Source organism: Spinacia oleracea, chromosome 4, assembly GCF_020520425.1.
Source record: "Spinacia oleracea cultivar Varoflay chromosome 4, BTI_SOV_V1, whole genome shotgun sequence".
In the NCBI taxonomy this organism is placed as follows: domain Eukaryota; kingdom Viridiplantae; phylum Streptophyta; class Magnoliopsida; order Caryophyllales; family Amaranthaceae; genus Spinacia; species Spinacia oleracea.
Window position 1 is genome coordinate 84,798,062 of NC_079490.1, and position 23,131 is coordinate 84,821,192.

At 42.4% G+C, this 23,131-nt stretch overlaps 2 non-coding genes across 2 annotated transcripts; both read right to left on the reverse strand.

Annotated features, from left to right (window-relative positions):
• Positions 1 to 10,546: 10,546 nt before the first annotated feature.
• Positions 10,547 to 10,653, reverse strand: LOC130460247 (small nucleolar RNA R71). Its single transcript, XR_008920180.1, has one exon. It is a non-coding gene; the product is annotated as a small nucleolar RNA R71 (small nucleolar RNA).
• A 10,841-nt stretch (positions 10,654 to 21,494) lies between these two features.
• LOC130460248 (small nucleolar RNA R71) lies at positions 21,495 to 21,601 on the reverse strand. Its single transcript, XR_008920181.1, has one exon. It is a non-coding gene; the product is annotated as a small nucleolar RNA R71 (small nucleolar RNA).
• Positions 21,602 to 23,131: the final 1,530 nt, after the last annotated feature.

Genomic DNA, 23,131 nt, shown 5'->3' on the forward strand with positions numbered 1-23,131 from the left:
CATTATTTCCAAAGCCCAAACCTGCTCTTACACCACCATTAGCATAATGACCATATAACTTGTTTGGATACATCCTGTTGATATACCCTTGAGCCGTCCCCATGCTACTCATCGGCCTTGGTTGATGTAAACTCATGACACTAGCTTGAGGCTGCAAATTGTGAGTCCTAGCAGATATAATCCTCGTGCTTACCTATACAAATTATCCTATCTCATTCAACCCATCTTTCAAACCGTCTTGAGTAACGAATAAAAAAAGAAAACAAATGAAAAGTACAAAAAATAATAGATAGTAAAAAAAGCAAACTTTGCAAAGCGCCTTTAAAAGTTCGTCTAAAAAGAAAAATAAGCATTTAGCGCACCAAAAAAAAAAAGATCCGCCCAGAAGTCATTTTCAGCGCCAGAGCTGGGCGCCGAAATCTTTAGCGCCCCAGCCTGGGCGCTGAATCTCTCTGCTTGCTAAAATTTGTCCAGAAGTGCTCGTCATTTTATCCGCACATACACGGAACAATAACGAACACTTGGGGGGGTACAGCACGTATTCAGATATACGTACCACCAAAAAAATACATGTACTCAAAAAAAAAATATAAAACAAATTTTTGACTTACGGCAAGGCAGCAGATTAAAATAATAATAAACTTCACTTATTCTACCGTTTCAAATAATATGTTTCCACCTCAGAACGTACTTGTTTAAAATCAGCATTCTAAGAAACCATTTTCTAGGCTAAGAACTACGCAAGACCTGATTCCAAATTAAATCTATTTAAGCGGATACGTAGGCAATTCATGATTCGGTCCAACCAATTCGCAAAAATATTAAAGCCTATAGAATAACAAGAATAAAAAAATAAAATCCTTTATTGAAATTTAATCACTTGCAATCCAAGTCGAAAGAAAAACTTAAGTCAAAAGAAGAATCCAAGTCATCAAGATGCCAAAATGAGCACACATCGAAAAATAATAAGGGCACGTACCCTTGCCAGAAGGAGCACTCACACTCCTAGGCACTTAGCCAAGACTCAAAAGATCGTTTTTCCTCAATTGAATGGGGGCTAGCGCAAGCGTCCATGACCTCTAAAGTACTCGACTTGACCCTCCCTAAAGCGAACTAACTCACCTAAAGACCTTCTTTCACCACTAGACATAGCCGTTCGCTTAAAGACCTTCTTTCACCACTAGACACAGTCATGATCGCCAACAAGTAGTAAAGGCAGTAAGCTTGCAATAAAGAGGATTGTTCTACGGCATCGCCCCATCATTCCTTCGAACTCAGGGCACCCGTTCATGGTAATTCAAATGCTTGCTAATCCCCTTTGAAAAAAATCAGACATTGTCAATAGGACTTGGCACTTAACCAAGGCTCACCCTACTCAGACATATGACACGGGCATCTAAAATCGGAATCTGAAAGCATCATTAATGGGAAGACATAACAGCAACTAGGGGCTAAAAATTGAAATGAAAGAAGCTAAGGGAAAGAACTAAGTATACCTTGACCTTTTGTGCAGACACACACCAAGTAAATCTAAGTCAATTTGAAAACGGTTTATATTCCCGCAATTCTGGAAAAGATGGCCCTAAAAGCCTAAAGCATATGCCAAACGGGCACAAGTATATCTTGACGCCTGCACCCTGGCTCCCAGCAAATCCTTAGACAGCATTCCAAAAATCGTAACAGTATTTTGATTCACTCATGTAATCCTGCACGAACCCTTCTATAAGTCAACTTACTTAGGACACCTCGGATTGTACACAGTAGGACTCGGATTTCAAATAATTTTCAAATAATTTCTTCGAACATAATAAAGTGTCGTTGGTTTGAGCTAAGTATGCGTTTATCTCAATGTTGCAAGTGAGTCAAAAGATTTCCAAATATGGTTATGGGTAAAGAAAGGCACCTAGCTTTTGGTCAAGGCACACTTTAACATGTGACCACCTTGACCATGGCAATGTCGCACAATACGACATTTGCAAGAGAAGTAGCAAATCACTACTCGAACATACCTCGCACTAAACGAGTCTGGTTCAAACTATTCATGATCCGTGTCACCATGAATGCATAAAAACGTATGCCAAGCATTATAGCACCAAGCCAATCCCGTAGCTACAATTGGGGGCTTGAGAAAAACACTCTAAGAATACTCGAAATGACGATTTTATCGCAAATTCTTGACGCTAATGCTATACATATGTCATAGGGGCACAATCCTAAGCTTTAATCGTGTAAAACGAACCTTAGAATGGCTACAACCCCTCCCAAATTGTAAGCACTACTTAGAGTATATAAAGTCACCCCACTAACAAGGGTAACCGAAAATCGCGAGTCACCAAAACTCCGATCAAACTACTGCACATAACGCTCGCCCTACAAGCACCCGTTACACAGTCTAAGTCGTTCCAAAGCAAAAGCGAAAGAAAAATCAAGGATATATAAGGAAATAAAAAGAAAGAAACATCTATGAATCCTCGCATCGAACGAAGTAATAAACCGTGCACGCCCACACAGAAGGTGCTACGCTTGTTCGAGCACCTGAACGAGGCATGATGAAGTACTCCAATGCAAAAAATAATAATGATATCCCAACACTTGGAGGAATGTTCTAAGACACGCTGTTAGGCCACATAAGTCTACGTTGCACCATAAGTTCAACCATCCCTCGATACAACTCTAAAAAACAAAAAAGAGAGAGTAAGGCATATTGCACTAACACGGGCGCGACCAAGAGCATGTGTAAAAGAGGCAAAGACTACTTATCGCCCAAATTCAAAATGCAAGCCACACGACTTCTACATTAAGGATTAAAGGTAGCGAAATATTACCACGGAAGGATAGCTCGCACCTACACGAGCGGAACCCCAAGGCATCTTTCTCGAAAGAACCTACAAAAATCGTACGCCAAAAGGAAGCATCCCAACATGCATACTTGGGGGCTCCAAGCTACGAAACAACCATAGCAAAATAAAAAAAAATATCTCGAAGCAAATGTTTGAACAATCGAAAGGGTACGATGTTTGAGCCCACTTCATGAATGGGCATGAACCCTATCAAGCTTCTAAGCAAACTATTCAAAATCAGCCATTGCTCAAAAAAAAATTGATTCAAGCAAACTGATTAATGGACCGCACACAACGGCCATTCTATGAACGCTTGTTTGCACATACATATCATCTTTTCTAAGTATCGAACATTTACGAATGCGTTCAAAAGAAAAAAGAAAACGAACGAACAAGAGACCAACTGTGTCATCAAGAAACCTCACCAGAAATGATTTTCAGCGCCCAGCGCTGGGCGCCGAAATCTTTAACGCCCAGGCATGGGCGCCGAAAATGATCCCAGACCCAAAAAAAAAAGCAGATCTGACTTCTATAGGGCCCTGCCATATTCATTCGACTTGAAAATTGCCGATTTCTTTACTAAAAGTCGCACCTCACGGCTTTGTTAAGAGTAGCACACCACTACAAAAATCGCTCGCACTTACGAGCACAATCCCAAACACGATCAAGGACATTACAGAATGCGTATCCCCAAGGAACCTCTTTGACAAGAAATGACCGTCAAGCACGAGTGCTTGGGGGCTCGAAAGAAAATATATATTATGCAAAGTTAAAATAATATTCCCAGACTACGCTGTACGAAGTCCCATGTTTGGATGTCTCAAAAAAATAAATCCGGATTACGACCTCAAGACAAAGGTCGCCGTTGATACTTATACATAGTCCCGTAATCAAGGACCCAAGTAGTGGCAAAATTAAGCCGAAAAGACTAGCTCAAAACCATGAAAAGATGATGGCCACAAGACAATGGTCCGTCTAAGCACGTTGTCAACCCACATTCAAGTTACAACTAAATCCGAGCATCCCTCGAAAGAATTCGCTCTTACAAGAATGAATAAAAGAAATTCTCAAAAGAAATCACGATAGGGACTTGTCCACCTCAATCAGGCAAGACCGCAGCACGCGAATCCCAAATCAAAAAGACTAAATCAGGTTCGCTCACCTCCAGCGAGCGGGGCGTCCACCCTTAGCGGACAGGGCTCGCCCACCTTCAGCGGGCGGGGTCTGCGTCACTAGCCGCGCAGGTCCTCAGTTTTCGAAAAATAGAATCTTCAAAAACCAAATGAAACAGGCTCGCCATCTTCAGCCAACGGGGTCTACGTTACAAACCACGTAGGTCCTTATTTTCAAAAAGCACAAACAAATTTCAAAATAGATTCGTCCACTTCTATCGGACGGGGTGTCCACCCTTAGCGGACAGGTTCGCCATCTTTAGCCGACGGGGTCTACGTCACAAACCGCGTAGGTCCTTATTTTCAAATTTCACAAACAGATTCGTCCACTTCTATCGGACGGGGTGTCCACCCTTAGCGGACAGGCTCGCCATCTTTAGCCGGCGGGGTCTGCGTCACTAACCGCGCAGGTCCTTAGTCGCTGCAGCGATAACTTTTTCTGGTTTTCCCTTTTTCCAAAAGTTAAAGGATCGGTTTTCCCTTTTTCCAAAAATTAAAGGATTGGTTTCCCGTTTTTTCCAAAAAAGAGCGATGTGATCGGTTTTCCCTTTTTTCAAAAATTAAACGATCGGTTGTCCCTTTTTCCAAAAATTAAAGGATTGGTTTTCCGTTTTTCCAAAAAAGAACGATGTGATTGGTTTTCCCTTTTTCCAAAAATTAAAGGTTTGGTTTTCCGTTTTTCCAAAAAAGAGCGATGTGCTGGATTTTCCTTCGTTTTACGTCCCATAAAAACAAGGGGGTTTTCTCGTTTAGCTAGCCCTGAAAATGAGAATCTTTTAAAAAAAAAAACATTTTTTTCCTCGTGGTTGGGCTTGTCCAGGCCCAATTACACTTTATAGCTTTGATTTCGAAAACATCTGTAGCTACTCCCAATGACAAAGTGAGGGAGTTTTTACGCATCTGTAGCTACTCCCAATGACAAAGTGAGGGAGTTTCTACGCCTCTTTAGATACTTCCAATGACAAAGTGAGGAAGTTTCTATACTATCCGTTGACAAATTCCAATGACACGCGAGGGATATGTCGACGCTTCAAGTGATGACCCTTAAGTCAAATGTTATCACTCGGGGGCTCGTGACACCCTCGCAAAAGCAGGTCACCATGGCTTGTGTAACGCACTCCGTCTAATACTTTGACCATCGTCTTACTCCAAGACTCAGTCAAAGTGGGGGCTAACTGTAGACACCTACTTTTGTCCCCATTCCCGAAAGGGAAGGTTCGATGATGAGAACATAAATCTCCACTTGACAACGCATCTCCTATAAAATAACGAATCTCAATCCCCTTTTCATTTCACCCGAAACCTGCTATTTATAGAAACCTGCCATTTATGGAAACTTGCTAAAAATAGTAACTGCCGTAATGGGTAGTTGTTAAAAGTGGCAAGTCATAAAAGATAGAAACCTGTCAGAATTAGGTGTTGCACTCCAACATAAATCCTAAATGAGATAGAAATTGCGAGAGAATCCTGTTCCTAATACGATTCGAAAATAAGAGTTACGTATTAATTAAAATCCTAACGAGCCTAGAGTTCGTAACGGGCCCAGATGCATTCCATCATAAAATTAATACGCACTAAAAGACTCGATTAAGTCTCATACACTTCGGATTCTAAGAGTCCGAATCTGACAAAGAAACGGCCCAGACCCTATTTTCAACGCCTGGCTCTGGGCGCCGAAATCTTCGGCGCCCAGCCATGGGCGCTGAAAATACCTGGGACGTATTCTTTCCTAATTCCTCCTGGATTAGAGTTCTACAATTCTATCTTTCCACGAACTCTTTTCTATAAATATAGCTCCAAGTTCGACGTGAAAAAAACACAACACACAATTATTATTCTGAGTATTGACAATAAACCCCTAAGCCTAAGCCTCACGCTGCGAAATTAATCACGCGTTCTGTCGCAATCGATCCAAAAATCGAACAGAACGTATCATGTCCCGTAATTTGAGATTCGTTAAATAAAAGGAGAAATAGCAAAGTCAAAGTGGTTAGTTTTCTGAGAACCATGACGCACCTCTCAAGGGTGCGTCGTAATGTGTCCCTTTTCCATGGTTTAATTGCTTTCTTCGCCCTTTTTATGAACTGTTAAACTAATTAAATCTGATTGTTCTATCACGCCTAATAAAGATAACATTTTTGGGAAATTGGATTATCATGCTAGGTCCCTTAATACAATCTAAATCAAATAATCACGCTCGATCTAGTGCTATATGTTGCATATTGTTAAAATCAACTCAGATTAGTTTAATAGTTAACGCATGTCCCTTCAATTATTTATGCTGAGCTAGTAAGGATATCCTGCCTCTGGAGTTATCGAAGAGCGAGTACTCCTCTCGGTAGTTACAGTCCCCTGAACCCTCAATCTCTACCTTGCGGGTGTATGTTGAGAGATCCCCACACCAGGGATCACAAGGGAACCTACGGCCGTCGTGGTCAAACATAATTGCACTCCCTTTATGTCACGATAACCGGGTTTTGTCAGTTTTTCTCATTGTCGTTAAAAACTGAATGGCGACTCCTATATTACTAGTCAATTGGGTGTAAACTCACAGGAAATCCAATTACACTTGATTTGACAAAAAAGAAGCGTCACACCCACGAGGGACGAGGTCACGCATTAGCCTCGTGCTTTTTCGACCCCCTCACACCATACAATGATGAACCAAGATATCTTTTATGTATTTAAGTGAATTCAATAGATTTTTTTCGGTTGAATACAAGCTATGATCGGGAACCCCCTAAGGGGTAAAATATTGTAGAACTACAACATTTTTTGATTGAGATGGAGGATTGTGACTTCCTGGAGTATTTGTATGAGACTTTGATTCACCACCCTGATGAAATTCAAAAAAAAAACATCTGAAAATTTTGAAATGAATTTGAAAGAATGACAAGATGTCATTTCCGCCAATAAGAGCCTCAGGGGGTATTTCTGTCACTGTTAGAGATGGCAATGGATCCTAAACCCGGTTCGGATCCTGTTTTTGAGATTCAAAATCGGTCAAGATATGTTTTAAATATTTTTCAATATATTTAATGAAAAACATGTATAAAACATGTATAATATAGGAAAATTTGCCAATTATTACATATGTTTTTCAAAGTTGTCAATTACTACCTACGTTTTTAACTATTGTTGTCACCTGTTAGCTTTGTCCATATTCCGGTGAAGTAACCACTAATCACATCATAATTAATGGTTAAACATAATTTAATTATATTAATTGATAACTTTTAACAAACTAAATAATAATTGGCAAAGTCACTAAACACATAGTTAGTAGTTGCAAATATTCTTGGTCACGGTTAAGGATGGCAGCGGGTCCAAGACCCTACCCTAAAATTAAGGTATGGGTCTAATTTTCAGACCCTATAGGGTAAGGGTAGTGTATGAGTATATGAGGCATCAGGTAGGGTAGGGTAAGGGACTCATTTCTTCAGACCCATGCCCTACCCAGACTCTACCCATAGACCCTTAAGATCCAGACTCTACCCAGACCCTACACTAAATCCGCTCAAATTTTTTGAAAAAAATAAAAATAGTAAAAAAACAAAATTCTAAATCAATTCACAAAATCACCTCTACTCGACTACTCCTCTAAAAGTAAGCCGACATTTGTTAGGTTATGATACATATAAAACATATATATTTCATGCGGAAAAACCATAAAGCCAGGAATCCAGATTAATTGCCACATAACAATTAGCATAATTTAGGATGCATACATTTGTAGCGTGTCCTCCCTAGCTTCTCCCGAACCGAACAAAAGCAAGTTTAGGACTCCAAGTGTAGTCCCTCCGTAGATAGTCCACAACACGTTCGGATCCGCCTTAGATTCAATTGACTAGAATTTAGCCTAAGGTATTATGTTATTCGAATATAATTGTGACAAATTATTATCTTAGTTTTAACCTTAAAACTATATGAATACTTGAATTGTGTGTCTATAAATTGTGAATGCCATCACCTATTTATAGGGTTGGAATAATGGATTAGAAGTCTACTAGGTTTCAATTAATCTAATCCTATTAGAATTAGACATTAATTAAAACTAATAAGTTAATATTTAATTAAACAACTAAGTCTAGTAGCTTTAGGAAATTAATCTTTAATCTAATCCTAATCGCTTAAGGATTCGATGCATGCACGAACTCAACGCACACACGTACGCAGAGCCCACGAGGGGCGCTGGTCATGCGCGCGCGCGGAGCAGGCTCGGCCTAGCAGTCTGCTCGCATCCCACGAAGGAGCGCGTCAGGTCTGCTGGCCTTGCCACACGCTAGGCCTGGCCTTGCGCGCTGCTTGGCTGGGCCTTGCTTTCCTTGGCGGGTTGTGGCTTTGTGCTTGCTTCTGCGCGGGCTTCGCTAGGCGCGGGCTGATATGTGCGTTTTATATAATGTTTTCACCCCCGTCCCTTAGTACTTTTATGCGTCAAATGAGCTCTTAGGAGCCATTTTTAGTACTAATCTGCGTATTTGAGTGTGCCTTGAGTTTCAGGACTACTTAGTAAGGAATTGGGCTTTTTAGACCCGTTTCATGATGATTTAGGCCACTACACGATCTCGAGGGGATTCGGGACGACTATTGTCGACTTACAGGAGCCCTAGATGTTTTTGATCGAGCCCCGGAAGTTAGACTCGGTGTTGCGGACGAAGGGCGGATCACTTAGCCCTCCGCCCGGTGGATTGCCCCCCGCCCACCGGGCGAGCAAGCATAAAGGAGCAGGCAGCAGGCGCCCGACGGGCGGATCTTCGCCCGGTGCCCATCGAGCGCCCATCAAAGACAGCAGCAGCAAGTTCTCCCTCCGCCCGACGGGCGAGTGGCGCCCGACCGGGCGCGTACAGATGTTTTCAGAAGTTTCTCCCTCCGCCCGCCGGGCAGCCTTGCGCCCGTCGGGCGGATTTCGAGCTGGTCGCCCGACGGGCGGTTGGCCGCCCGACCGGGCGACGACAACCCTGGAGCCTTTAGCGCGCGGTTTACTTTAGTTTTATTCCGGTTTTCTCTTGTGTTTTTGGGCTAAACTATAAATATAGCCCTTAGTTAATTTAGTTGGATATCTTATTATCTCATATTCTAGTATTAAACACTTAGTTTTTCTCTCTAATTTGTTCTAAACACTTAGTTTATTTTCAATCCAAAATTCAAGCTTTCCTTTACCATTGTTCTTCAATTAGGTATTGCTCTTTATTTCAATCTTTTGTTTTGCCTTAATTATGTTTTCAATCATGCTAATTGTTTTGTTTATGGTTAATATTCTTGAGTAGTCTAATTTCTAGGGTTTGGGGATCCATGATTAATATGAAGGGATATTGAATAATTGTGATTGTTGGCATTGTAATTAATTCCTATTGATTGGTTTATTTCACTATACAATTAGATTTGCGCAGGTTTAATTGTGGTAGTTATGCAATATCAAATTAAGATTCGAGAGATGCAATTTGATATTTAGGCTTGTGTCAATAGGTGGAATTAGAGTTAATACGTAGCGAGAGCCCGTTAATTCTAAGTCTATGATTAGTATCGATTCGAGAGAGCATGCTAGTCTAATTAATTATTTTGTTGATTATCGTGATTGTTCATTGTCCTGGATTGTTATTTGTTGGTGAACCTATGCCCTAGATTCCTTAATATAATGATTCATACTCGTTTAATTATCGTTCGTAGTCTTAGTATACAAATCACCAACAAAATCTTATTCCCAATAGTCTAGATTGATTAATTGATAGTAGAAGGAACGCCTGTTTCCCTATGGATTCGATCCTGACTTCCCTTGCTACCTAGCTAGTGGACTTAGGTTATTTTTTTTAGGTGATACGACTTTAGCCTGTCAAAATTTGGCGCCGCTGCCGGGGAAACGGTTTTATTTTCTGTTGTTGATTGCTTATCCTAGATTATTGTCTGTTACTACTCAAGGAACTCACGTTCCTTGAGACAGGATCTCACATTGTTTTTTAGTCTTTGTCTATGCCCAGGACCGTAGGTACTAGTAATCTTACTCCATTCGATCCTGAGCACGAAAGAACCTTTCGTAGACGAAGAACTTTCATTGCACAGTGTGGGAATTACTCTGATTCTGATCATAATATTGGCGATCTTTTTCCTTCAGATACAGATTCAGTTTCAGAGATAGAGATGGGTGACGAAAATCTGCTACCGCCACCTACCCCACGGCTTACAGACTATTCTAAGCCAAGTCTGTCCGTGCTACCAAAGGCGATCATGCCTTCTATTGCAGCTGAGACCTTCAAGATTGAGCCTGCATTGATTAACATGTTCGAGAGACGCCAGTACGGTGGGGAACCAGGTGAAGATCCGAATCTTCACATTCAGTCCTTCATCCAATATTGTTCCACCATCAAGCAAAAGGGATTGACTCCGGAGCAGACTATGGAGATACTTTTCCCGTTCTCTTTGAGTGGGAAAGCTAAACTGTGGATTAATGGGTTGAATCGGGCGGCTTTGAAAATCACTAATTGGGAGTCCTTGGCTCTTGCTTTTTATGTTAAACATTTTCCACCTGAGAAAACGGCTCGTCTGAGGGGTCAGATATTAGGTATCTCACAACAAGCAGATGAGAGTTTGTTCGAGGTCTGGGAGAGATTCAAGGATTTGCAAAGAGAGTGCTCGCACCATGGTTTGGAAGATTGGTTCTTGATTCAGCAGTTTTATAATGGTCTGGGCAATGAGTCTAGATGTTTGTTAGATTTGGCTGCTAGTGGGAGGTTCATGCAACTTGAGGTGCCTAGAGCTATGGAGGTGATTGAGGAGATAGCCATTCACAATGCCCAGTATGGAAATCCTAGAGGTCTATCTAATAGGGGTGGTAAGCATGATTTAAATTCTATTGAACAATTAACTGCCCAATTGACTGCTTTACACTATAAGTTTGATAATATGCAAGCAGCCAATGCTCAACCTACCCAACCTGCTAGTGTAGCTGCTATGAGTGCCCAACCTGCTACTGTTTGTGAAAGTTGTGGAATGTCTGGTCATTATGCACAGGAATGTAGGAGCTCTGTTGAACAATGTAACGCATTTCAATCCTACAAACAGAATAACCCATTCTCCAACTCTTACAATGAGGGCTACAAAAACAACCCTCTACTATCCTACAGGAGCAACAATATCCAGAACCCTCACCAAGTCCAACATCCACCACAACAACCATACCAACCCCCACATCAACAATCCTACCAACCACGGAACAACGACAACCAACAGTCTAGTGGACCACCTGGGTTCCCTAGACAACCACAACCTCAAGCCACACAGCCTGACCCTATGCTAGTAGAGATGAGAAATATGATGCTTCAAATGCAAAAATCTCTAAGTGAAAAGGAAGCAAAGATCGATGCTCTTACTGCTCACAACAAGATCATTGACACACAGTTGGCACAGATGGCTACTACTATTGCAAGGAGGCCACCAGGCCAATTTCCTTCACAGCCCGAAAATAGGGAGACTGCTAATGCAATTACATTGAGAAGTGGTAGGGATTATGATGGTCCTTCTATGCCGGTTGAGGTTGATTATGGGGTGTCTGCTAGTGATCTGGTCAGTGAGGAAATCCTGAAGATAGTTATGGAAGAAAAGGAAGCTGAAAAGGTAGTCAATGAGAATGAGGCTACAACTGAGGTTAAGAAGGGGACAGATATTCAAGTACCACCTATTACACTCCCTTTCCCAAACCGGCAACTCAAGAATAAGCTAGACAAGCAGTTTGGCAGATTCTTGGAAATGGTCAAAAATTTGCAGGTAACGGTTCCTTTTACTGAATTAATTTTACAGGTTCCTGCTTATGCTAAATTCATGAAAGATATTTTGACCAGGAAACGTGCTTTTTGTGAGGTAGAGACTGTAGCTTTCACTGAGGAATGTAGTGCTTATTTGCAAAACAAGTCTCCACCTAAACTTAAAGACCCCGGGAGTTTTTCCATCCCATGTAACATTGGCACCGTATTTATTGATAAAGCTTTATGTGATTTAGGTGCTAGTGTGTCTGTCATGCCTTTGTCTGTCTGTACTAAACTGAATATGGGTGAGCTTAAGGTTACTAATATCACTCTACAAATGGACGACCGTTCTGTCAAATACCCCTTAGGTATTTTAGAGGACGTCCCTGTTAGAGTAGGTAAATTCTATATACTTGTAGACTTTGTAGTACTAGACATGCAGGAGGATTCTCAAATTCCCATAATCTTAGGTAGACCCTTTCTTCACACGGCGGGGGCGGTCATTGATGTTAAAAGTGGGAAATTGACTTTGTCTGTTGGGGATGATAAGGTGACTTTTAATCTGAATAGTGCCTTAAAAAGTCCCATGCTAGAAGAGGAACAATGCTATCGTATAGATGTAGTTGATTTTATTACTCCTGATAACGTCTCCCAAGTTCTCGAAAGAGATCCCTTGGAGGCAGTGCTTTGTTGTGAGTCTTCTGCAGGTGATAGCAGTTCTTGGAGTGCTGAAGTAGATGCTCTGGAGTTGGCTCTTAATGGTGGAGAATCTGAGCCGGAGAGCACCAAAATGAAAAGGTTAGTTCGGCCGGTTTGTTCTGTTAAAGAGGTAAAGAAACCCGAACTTAAGCCTCTTCCTGCTAACCTTAAATATGCGTTTTTAGATGATGAACAACTTTGCCCTGTGATCGTCAGTACTGCACTTGATGCAGACCAGTTATCCCAACTTCTTGTTGTGTTGAAAATGCACAAAAAGGCCATTGGGTACAGTATTGATGATTTAAAGGGTATTAGCCCTGACTTTTGTATGCATAGGATACATCTAGATGAAAATCATAAACCATGCATCCAACCCCAGCGTCGTTTGAACCCTGTCATGCAAGATGTTGTAAAAGCTGAAGTTATGAAATTGCTTGATGCGGGTATTGTATATGCTGTGTCTGATTCTAAGTGGGTGAGTCCTGTTCAGGTAGTTCCTAAGAAAGGGGGGACAACTGTGGTGAGAAATGAAAAAAATGATTTGATACCAACTAGGATAGTCACAGGTTGGCGCATGTGCATTGATTATAGGCGTCTTAATGTCGCTACTAAAAAGGACCATTTTCCCCTTCCCTTCATTGATCAAATGTTGGAAAGGCTAGCCTGTCACAAGTTTTTCTGTTATATGGATGGTTATTCTGGTTTCTTTCAAATTCCCATACATCCAGACGACCAGGAAAAGACCACCTTCACCTGTCCCTATGGTACCTTTGCATATCGTAGGATGCCTTTTGGTCTTTGTAATGCACCCACTACTTTCCAACGTTGCATGATGAGTATCTTTTCCAATTTTATTGAGTCTATCATGGAAGTGTTTATGGACGATTTTAGTGTCTATGGTACTTCTTTTGATTCTTGCTTGCTAAATCTGACTAAAGTCTTGAAAAGATGTGAAGAGTGTAATTTAGTCTTGAACTGGGAAAAGTGTCATTTCATGGTTACTGAAGGGGTGGTCTTGGGACATTTAATATCTGATAAGGGCATTCAGGTGGATCGAGCTAAGGTCCAAGTGATTGAACAATTGCCCCCTCCAGTTAATGTGAAGGGTGTTAGAAGTTTTCTTGGTCATGCGGGATTTTATCGCCGCTTTATCAAGGATTTTTCTAAAATTGTTAAACCACTTACACAGCTCCTCCTCAAGGATGCCCCGTTTGTGTTTAATGATGCTTGTCTTGAGGCCTTTGACAGGATTAAACAGGTACTGATTTTGGCTCCCATCATTCGTTCTCTCGAATGGGATTTTCCGTTCGAGATAATGTGTGATGCAAGTGATTATGCAGTTGGGGCAGTTTTGGGTCAGAGAAAGGAGAAGGTTTTACATGCCACCTATTATGCAAGTAAGACCTTAGATGAAGCTCAAGTTAATTATGTTACTACTGAGAAGGAGCTTCTAGCCATAGTCTATGCCTTGGATAAATTCCGCACCTATCTGATTGGATCCAAGGTGATAGTCTATACTGACCATGCGGCCCTTAAGTATCTGCTCTCTAAGAAGGAAGCCAAGCCTAGGCTTATTCGATGGATACTACTGCTACAGGAGTTTTATCTAGAGATCCGTGACAAGAAAGGGGCTGAGAATGTGGTTGCAGATCACTTGTCTAGATTGAGGTATGACGATGGTAAGGGATCTACACCGATTGATGATTCATTTTCGGATGATCATTTACTTGCACTTGCCAGTCAGTCACCATGGTTCGCAGATTTTGCTAACTACATTGTGGGGGGAATTCTTCCGGCTGATCTTACATATCAAGAGAAGAAGAAATTCCTACATGATGTCCGGTTCTACTTTTGGGATGACCCTTACTTGTTTCGTGAGACTGCTGAAGGGTTGTACAAGCGTTGTATTCCAGAATGGGAAGTACAAGGTGTTATCAGTAGGTGTCATTCTTCACCTTATGGTGGTCACCATGGACCGTCTAAAACAAACGCTAAGCTGTCACAATGTGATTTTTACTGGCCTACTATGTTCAAGGATGCACAGGCTTTTATTATGGCTTGTGATGCGTGCCAGAGGGCGGCACTATTTCGAGGAGGTATGAGATGCCACAGAACGGGATTCTTGAGGTTGAGGTTTTCGATGTGTGGGGAATTGACTACATGGGACCATTCCCATCGTCCAAGGGTAATTTGTATATCCTTGTTGCTGTAGATTATGTGTCCAAGTGGGTGGAAGTCGTTGCCTCACCTACTAACGATGCTAAGACAGTCATTTCCCTATTCAAGAAGATCATTTTTCCTAGATTTGGGGTTCCGCGCGCTTTGATTAGTGATGGAGGGTCACACTTCCATGAGAAGCATCTGGATGCGCTCCTGCGCAAGTATGGGGTTTATCACCGCACTGGGCTAGCCTACCACCCTCAGACGAGTGGTAAAGTTGAGGTCTCCAACCGAGAGATCAAATCTATCCTTGAGAAAGTGGTGGCGAAGTCTAGGAAGGATTGGAGCGATAAGCTAGATGATACTCTATGGGCATACATAACCGCCTTTAAGACACCTATTGGTACCTCCCCGTATCGATTGGTGTATGGCAAGGCATGTCACTTACCAGTAGAAATGGAGTATAAAGCTTATTGGGCAATCAAACAGCTCAACATGGATGCAAAGCTAGCCGGAGAGAAGCGGTTACTTCAATTGGGTGAGCTCGATGAATTCCGACTACAAGCTTATGATAGTGCCCGGATCTATAAGGAAAAGACCAAGAAGTGGCACGACAATCACATTTTGCATAGAGAGTTCACGGTGGGCGACAAAGTTCTACACTTTAACTCTAACCTTAAGTTATTTCCTGGAAAACTTAAGTCTAGGTGGTCTGGGCCGTTCACCGTGACTATGGTAAGCAAGTTTGGGTCTGTTGAAGTAGAGAATGATAATGGTGAACGATTCAAGGTCAACGGGCAACGTCTGAAGTTGTACCATGATGGGGCTACTGTAGGAGTGGTTGAGATCCATCACCTCAACCCCTCCGCCTCATAGACTGCATATTCAAGGTAACAAGGTCGAGCGGGACCTAAAAATAAACCAGCGCTTTGCGGGAGGCAACCCGTATTTCATTGCTTTCGATAGTTTAGTTTTTAATTTTTTTTTTGTTTGTTTGTGTTTTGTAGCTTTTCCTTTGCTTTTTGAGTGGTGAGAAGAGAGTATTACGGCTTTTGGGTATTTGATGATGTACAGGTTTAGCTCCTAAGTGCGAAAAAGATAGAAAAGAATTCGGAAGGAGAAAAATCGCTTTTGGCCAGCCGGGCGAAGGCCGCCCGACCGGGCGCGCGGAGAATGAAGGGAAAAGTTGCTCTCCGCCCGTCGGGCAGACCTTCACCCGACGGGCGGCCGGATACGAGAGAGGATTCGTCAAATTTTCCGTAGGCCCGACGGGCGGGAGCTGCCCGACCGGGCGCGTGCGGAAAGAAGCAAAGACGTCGCTCTTCGCCCGACGGGCGGAGCTGTGCCCGTCGGGCGGCTCACGAGCCACAGGCCCGTCGGGCGGGCGTTGGCCCAGGCGGGAGAAGGGAGATTTGGCCGATTTTAACCACGTGATTCCTCCCTTTTCTCTTCACTTCATCCTCCACTCATCTTCTTCATTCTCTCACAAACCCCATTAACCTTCAAACCCTAACAACTTCAAAATTCCATATCTCCCTCATCTCTCACTCAAATTCATCAATCCACATATCAAAATCATCCTCATCACATCCTCTTCAACCTCCACCAAAAAAATTTCACCCTTTCTCTCTCCCCACAAAAACCCCAATTCTCACCAAAATCTCAAAAACTCATAACTCTTCAACAATGGGTTCAAGGCTAAAAAGGACTTGCACGGGAGAAACAAGGAGACAAGAGGAGGCTTCCACAAGCCGTCCACAACCACCACCTCAGTTTGCACCGGATTCGGCTTTCCCGACCATGATTCTTACTAGTGAGGAGCAACAAACTCGCCTTGCACACCTCAAGCTACGGAAGGTAGTCCCTACTCGATTTATTTGTCAGAAAACTTTGCATGATATGGGTATCGAGAAGGATGTTAGGAGATTATTTCATGGGGTGGGCATGAAACATATGTTTTCCATGGTTAGGTTGACATTTAGGGATCTTACTCTTGAATTTCTTAGCTCGTTTAATGTTAGAAAGAATGGATACAAGGATGTCACTAGAGTTTCTTTTAGATTGTTGAATAATGATTATGATATGCCTATAAAGGATTTTGGTGCTATTTTTGGTTTGAATGTGGAGTATAATAGGTTCCTCGGGGAGGGGCATAACAATAATGAGGTATGGGGGAAATTGACTGGAGATTTCAATCCTGGTAGCATGCAACATTTGCATGCCTCTAGAGTGCAACACCCCGTCCCTTTTGTTTGGTTCAGGTTTATGGCTTTTACGATTTTCGGGAGGGACCAAAAGGAGAATGTGAGGAGCACAGAGTTGGAGGTGCTCGGGGGGTATTTGCTGGATAATAATGAAGGTTACAGGATGAATTTGGCCCATCACTTGGCCATGCAATTGCTTACTACTGCCACCCACCGCTATTCGACCGATATTGCCTTAGGGGGTTTGGTCACCCACATTGCCATAGCGGTGGCAAACTTTGCTGAGAGGGACCATGCCGCGGTCCGGGGTAACAACCTGTTAGATTTAGAGTATTTTGGGAGCCTTTACAGGGTGCACTATGAGTACGGGGAACTTCTTCCCGGTCATATGTCTTGGATGTTCCAGAGGAACGCTCTTTTTACTCTACCGGACACTGCCGGGCTCACCAGTTTTACGAGGGGTCAATCCCATTACATATATGTAGGTGAGCAGGCACCACTCTTAGCCCAGCCCCAGCCCCAGCCACAGCCCGAGGCCTCGCCTCGCACATATTTCCGGAGGGGAGGGCGTAGAGAGAGGGGGTCGAGACAGAGAGGTAGTCCGGCTCCACAGGAGGAGCAAGGGTCTTCAGAGGAGTTAGGGGCCATTCATGAGAGGCTGGGCAGACTTGAGCTCGGTTTCCATGAGTTCGCCGCGGATCACCAGAGGACTATGTTCCCTTTCTACGATCAGTACGCCAGGCAGGGCTACATTGCCCCAGATCATCAGCACCCTTCCTGGTTTACTTACCCTGCAGAGGGGTACGGAGCCCCCGGTTCCATGGGCACCTTCACGCCTACCCACTACGGGGGGTTTGGAGCGGGCAGTAGCGGCTATGGTGGCCAAGGTGGCGATGGTGATGATGGTGATGATGGCCAAGGCCATCAGTGATGCTGTTGATGATGATGATGGTTCGGTACCCCTTGAGCCAATGAGGACATTGTCTAATTTGGTTTGGGGGGGGGGTTTCACTTTACCTGTACATATCAGGTATGTTTTCCTTTTATTTCAGCATTTACTTATTGTTGTGTGATTATTTTGGTGTGTTTATTGCTTTCTAGGGTAGTTTATTGCTTTGAAAAAAATAAAAAATATACAAAAATACATTCCGATGAATACAATATCATGCTTCCCTGTGCCCCTTGAGCGGAAATTGTTTTGATTCTTGGTATTTGATGATGGGCAATGTAGATGTGTTAGCCATGATTTGATATTCGATTGCTTTGATGCCTTAACATGAGTCAACTCCGACTAACTACTTGTGGACTTGGTGCTTGACTAGTTGACTTGGTTAGGATGTGTGATAGCTTCCTGGTGTGACATTGATTTTGAGTATTGGTTTGCAACTATTAGTAGTGTTTTATGACTCATATACATGCACATTGTGGAGGACGAAGGCATTTTTCTATTTAGGTAGCCTTCAGATGAATTTAGATATATTTGTTCCCTCTTTTTCTACCCATGTTGTGCTTGTGCCCTTTATTCGGTGACTAACTATATTACAAGCCCATGAAAGCCCCATTGGTTACTAGTCCCAAGCCTAGCTTGGGGGAGCTAATAGTAGTGAGGTGAGGGAGTTGTAGTGTGGTACATTTTGAGCATATTGAGTATTGAAAAGGGAAGTTCTTCTTATCATGATTGTTGTTGAAAAAAATATGAGTTGAAAAATGAATGAGATGAGGAGAATAAAAATAAAATGTGAAGGTTCCAAAAGAAAAAAAAAAGGGAAAAAAAAGAGATTGAGCAAAAAAAAAAAGAAAAAAAATCGTTATTCTCAAAATAATTCAAGCTTTTGTCACTCCGGTATTACAATTTCTTATCTTCATGAGTGATTGGTTATAATTGTGAAATCAAGGCAAGAAAGTATAGTGTGGTTTGTTTGTTGTTTTATTCATGTGTTGAGTGGGAGAGTTGTGGTCATCATTTGTGATTGATCATGGATTTGCTAGGATTTATGCTCCCCAAAGCCAAGGCTTTAAGCTCACATTTTACCCAAATTTACCACACCCTTACCTAAGCCTATCATTACAAGCTTGAAAGACCTTCCGACCTTTGTGCATAGAGTCGTATTAATGTGAAAGTAGTTGTTTATCAATGCAAGTTATGATATGACACATTCCGAGTCGACTACTAGGTTGAGTGTATGTTTTTCTAGACACACGAGTGCTGTGAGTTTGGGAGGGTATTGTTCGCTTATATGTTGGGAGGGGAGCGAACGGGTACATCTTTTATCCGCCACATAAATGAGTGACGAGTGTGTGAGCACTAGTCTTGAATTCCATTGTGCATTTGTGGTTCGCTTTGCGTGACGATTGTTAAGGTGGATTAGCGATTGAATGGATTTGATTGGTTGACATTGATGCATACTTATTAGACTTTACCTTGGATTATGTTTTCATTTTTGAAATATGTTGGGGGTGAAGTTGGTCTTGTGTTCATCGATGATTTCCTTGCTTAGGGACAAGCAAGGATCTAGCTTGGGGAGGTTTGATATGTGCGTTTTATATAATGTTTTCACCCCCGTCCCTTAGTACTTTTATGCGTCAAATGAGCTCTTAGGAGCCGTTTTTAGTACTAATCTGCGTATTTGAGTGTGCCTTGAGTTTCAGGACTACTTAGTGAGGAATTGGTCTTTTTAGACCCGTTTCATGATGATTTAGGCCACTACACGATCCCGAGGGGATTCGGGACGACTATTGTCGACTTACGGGAGCCCTAGATGTTCATGATCGAGCCCCGGAAGTTAGACTCGGTGTTGCGGACGAAGGGCGGATCACTTAGCCCTCCGCCCGGTGGATTGCCCCTCGCCCACCGGGCGAGCAAGCATAAAGGAGCAAGCAGCAGGCGCCCGACGGGCGGATCTTCGCCCGGTGCCCATCGGGCGCCCATCAAAGACAGCAGCAGCAAGTTCTCCCTCCGCCCGACGGGCGAGTGGCGCCCAACCGGGCGCGTGCAGATGTTTTCAGAAGTTTCTCCCTCCGCCCGTCTGGCAGCCTTGCGCCCGTCGGGCGGATTTCGAGCTGGTCGCCCGACGGGCGGTTGGCCGCCCGACCGGGCGACGACAACCCTGGAGCCTTTAGCGCGCGGTTTACTTTAGTTTTATTCCGGTTTTCTCTTGTGTTTTTGGGCTAAACTATAAATATAGCCCTTAGTTAATTTAGTTGGATATCTTATTATCTCATATTCTAGTATTAAACACTTAGTTTTTCTCTCTAATTTGTTCTAAACACTTAGTTTATTTTCAATCCAAAATTCAAGCTTTCCTTTACCATTGTTCTTCAATTAGGTATTGCTCTTTATTTCAATCTTTTGTTTTGCCTTAATTATGTTTTCAATCATGCTAATTGTTTTGTGTATGGTTAATATTCTTGAGTAGTCTAATTTCTAGGGTTTGGGGATCCATGATTAATATGAAGGGATATTGAATAATTGTGATTGTTGGCATTGTAATTAATTCCTATTGATTGGTTTATTTCACTATACAATTAGATTTGCGCAGGTTTAATTGTGGTAGTTATGCAATATCAAATTAAGATTCGAGAGATGCAATTTGATATTTAGGCTTGTGTCAATAGGTGGAATTAGAGTTAATACGTAGCGAGAGCCCGTTAATTCTAAGTCTATGATTAGTATCGATTCGAGAGAGCATGCTAGTCTAATTAATTATTTTGTTGATTATCGTGATTGTTCATTGTCCTGGATTGTTATTTGTTGGTGAACCTATGCCCTAGATTCCTTAATATAATGATTCATACTCGTTTAATTATCGTTCGTAGTCTTAGTATACAAATCACCAACAAAATCTTATTCCCAATAGTCTAGATTGATTAATTGATAGTAGAAGGAACGCCTGTTTCCCTATGGATTCGATCCTGACTTCCCTTGCTACCTAGCTAGTGGACTTAGGTTATTTTTTTTAGGTGATACGACTTTAGCCTGTCAAAATTTGGCGCCGCTGCCGGGGAAACGGTTTTATTTTCTGTTGTTGATTGCTTATCCTAGATTATTGTCTGTTACTACTCAAGGAACTCACGTTCCTTGAGACAGGATCTCACATTGTTTTGTAGTCTTTGTCTATGCCCAGGACCGTAGGTACTAGTAATCTTACTCCATTCGATCCTGAGCACGAAAGAACCTTTCGTAGACGAAGAACTTTCATTGCACAGTGTGGGAATTACTCTGATTCTGATCATAATATTGGCGATCTTTTTCCTTCAGATACAGATTCAGTTTCAGAGATAGAGATGGGTGACGAAAATCTGCTACCGCCACCTACCCCACGGCTTACAGACTATTCTAAGCCAAGTCTGTCCGTGCTACCAAAGGCGATCATGCCTTCTATTGCAGCTGAGACCTTCAAGATTGAGCCTGCATTGATTAACATGTTCGAGAGACGCCAGTACGGTGGGGAACCAGGTGAAGATCCGAATCTTCACATTCAGTCCTTCATCCAATATTGTTCCACCATCAAGCAAAAGGGATTGACTCCGGAGCAGACTATGGAGATACTTTTCCCGTTCTCTTTGAGTGGGAAAGCTAAACTGTGGATTAATGGGTTGAATCGGGCGGCTTTGAAAATCACTAATTGGGAGTCCTTGGCTCTTGCTTTTTATGTTAAACATTTTCCACCTGAGAAAACGGCTCGTCTGAGGGGTCAGATATTAGGTATCTCACAACAAGCAGATGAGAGTTTGTTCGAGGTCTGGGAGAGATTCAAGGATTTGCAAAGAGAGTGCTCGCACCATGGTTTGGAAGATTGGTTCTTGATTCAGCAGTTTTATAATGGTCTGGGCAATGAGTCTAGATGTTTGTTAGATTTGGCTGCTAGTGGGAGGTTCATGCAACTTGAGGTGCCTAGAGCTATGGAGGTGATTGAGGAGATAGCCATTCACAATGCCCAGTATGGAAATCCTAGAGGTCTATCTAATAGGGGTGGTAAGCATGATTTAAATTCTATTGAACAATTAACTGCCCAATTGACTGCTTTACACTATAAGTTTGATAATATGCAAGCAGCCAATGCTCAACCTACCCAACCTGCTAGTGTAGCTGCTATGAGTGCCCAACCTGCTACTGTTTGTGAAAGTTGTGGAATGTCTGGTCATTATGCACAGGAATGTAGGAGCTCTGTTGAACAATGTAACGCATTTCAATCCTACAAACAGAATAACCCATTCTCCAACTCTTACAATGAGGGCTACAAAAACAACCCTCTACTATCCTACAGGAGCAACAATATCCAGAACCCTCACCAAGTCCAACATCCACCACAACAACCATACCAACCCCCACATCAACAATCCTACCAACCACGGAACAACGACAACCAACAGTCTAGTGGACCACCTGGGTTCCCTAGACAACCACAACCTCAAGCCACACAGCCTGACCCTATGCTAGTAGAGATGAGAAATATGATGCTTCAAATGCAAAAATCTCTAAGTGAAAAGGAAGCAAAGATCGATGCTCTTACTGCTCACAACAAGATCATTGACACACAGTTGGCACAGATGGCTACTACTATTGCAGGGAGGCCACCAGGCCAATTTCCTTCACAGCCCGAAAATAGGGAGACTGCTAATGCAATTACATTGAGAAGTGGTAGGGATTATGATGGTCCTTCTATGCCGGTTGAGGTTGATTATGGGGTGTCTGCTAGTGATCTGGTCAGTGAGGAAATCCTGAAGATAGTTATGGAAGAAAAGGAAGCTGAAAAGGTAGTCAATGAGAATGAGGCTACAACTGAGGTTAAGAAGGGGACAGATATTCAAGTACCACCTATTACACTCCCCTTCCCAAACCGGCAACTCAAGAATAAGCTAGACAAGCAGTTTGGCAGATTCTTGGAAATGGTCAAAAATTTGCAGGTAACGGTTCCTTTTACTGAATTAATTTTACAGGTTCCTGCTTATGCTAAATTCATGAAAGATATTTTGACCAGGAAACGTGCTTTTTGTGAGGTAGAGACTGTAGCTTTCACTGAGGAATGTAGTGCTTATTTGCAAAACAAATCTCCACCTAAACTTAAAGACCCCGGGAGTTTTTCCATCCCATGTAACATTGGCACCGTATTTATTGATAAAGCTTTATGTGATTTAGGTGCTAGTGTGTCTGTCATGCCTTTGTCTGTCTGTACTAAACTGAATATGGGTGAGCTTAAGGTTACTAATATCACTCTACAAATGGACGACCGTTCTGTCAAATACCCCTTAGGTATTTTAGAGGACGTCCCTGTTAGAGTAGGTAAATTCTATATACTTGTAGACTTTGTAGTACTAGA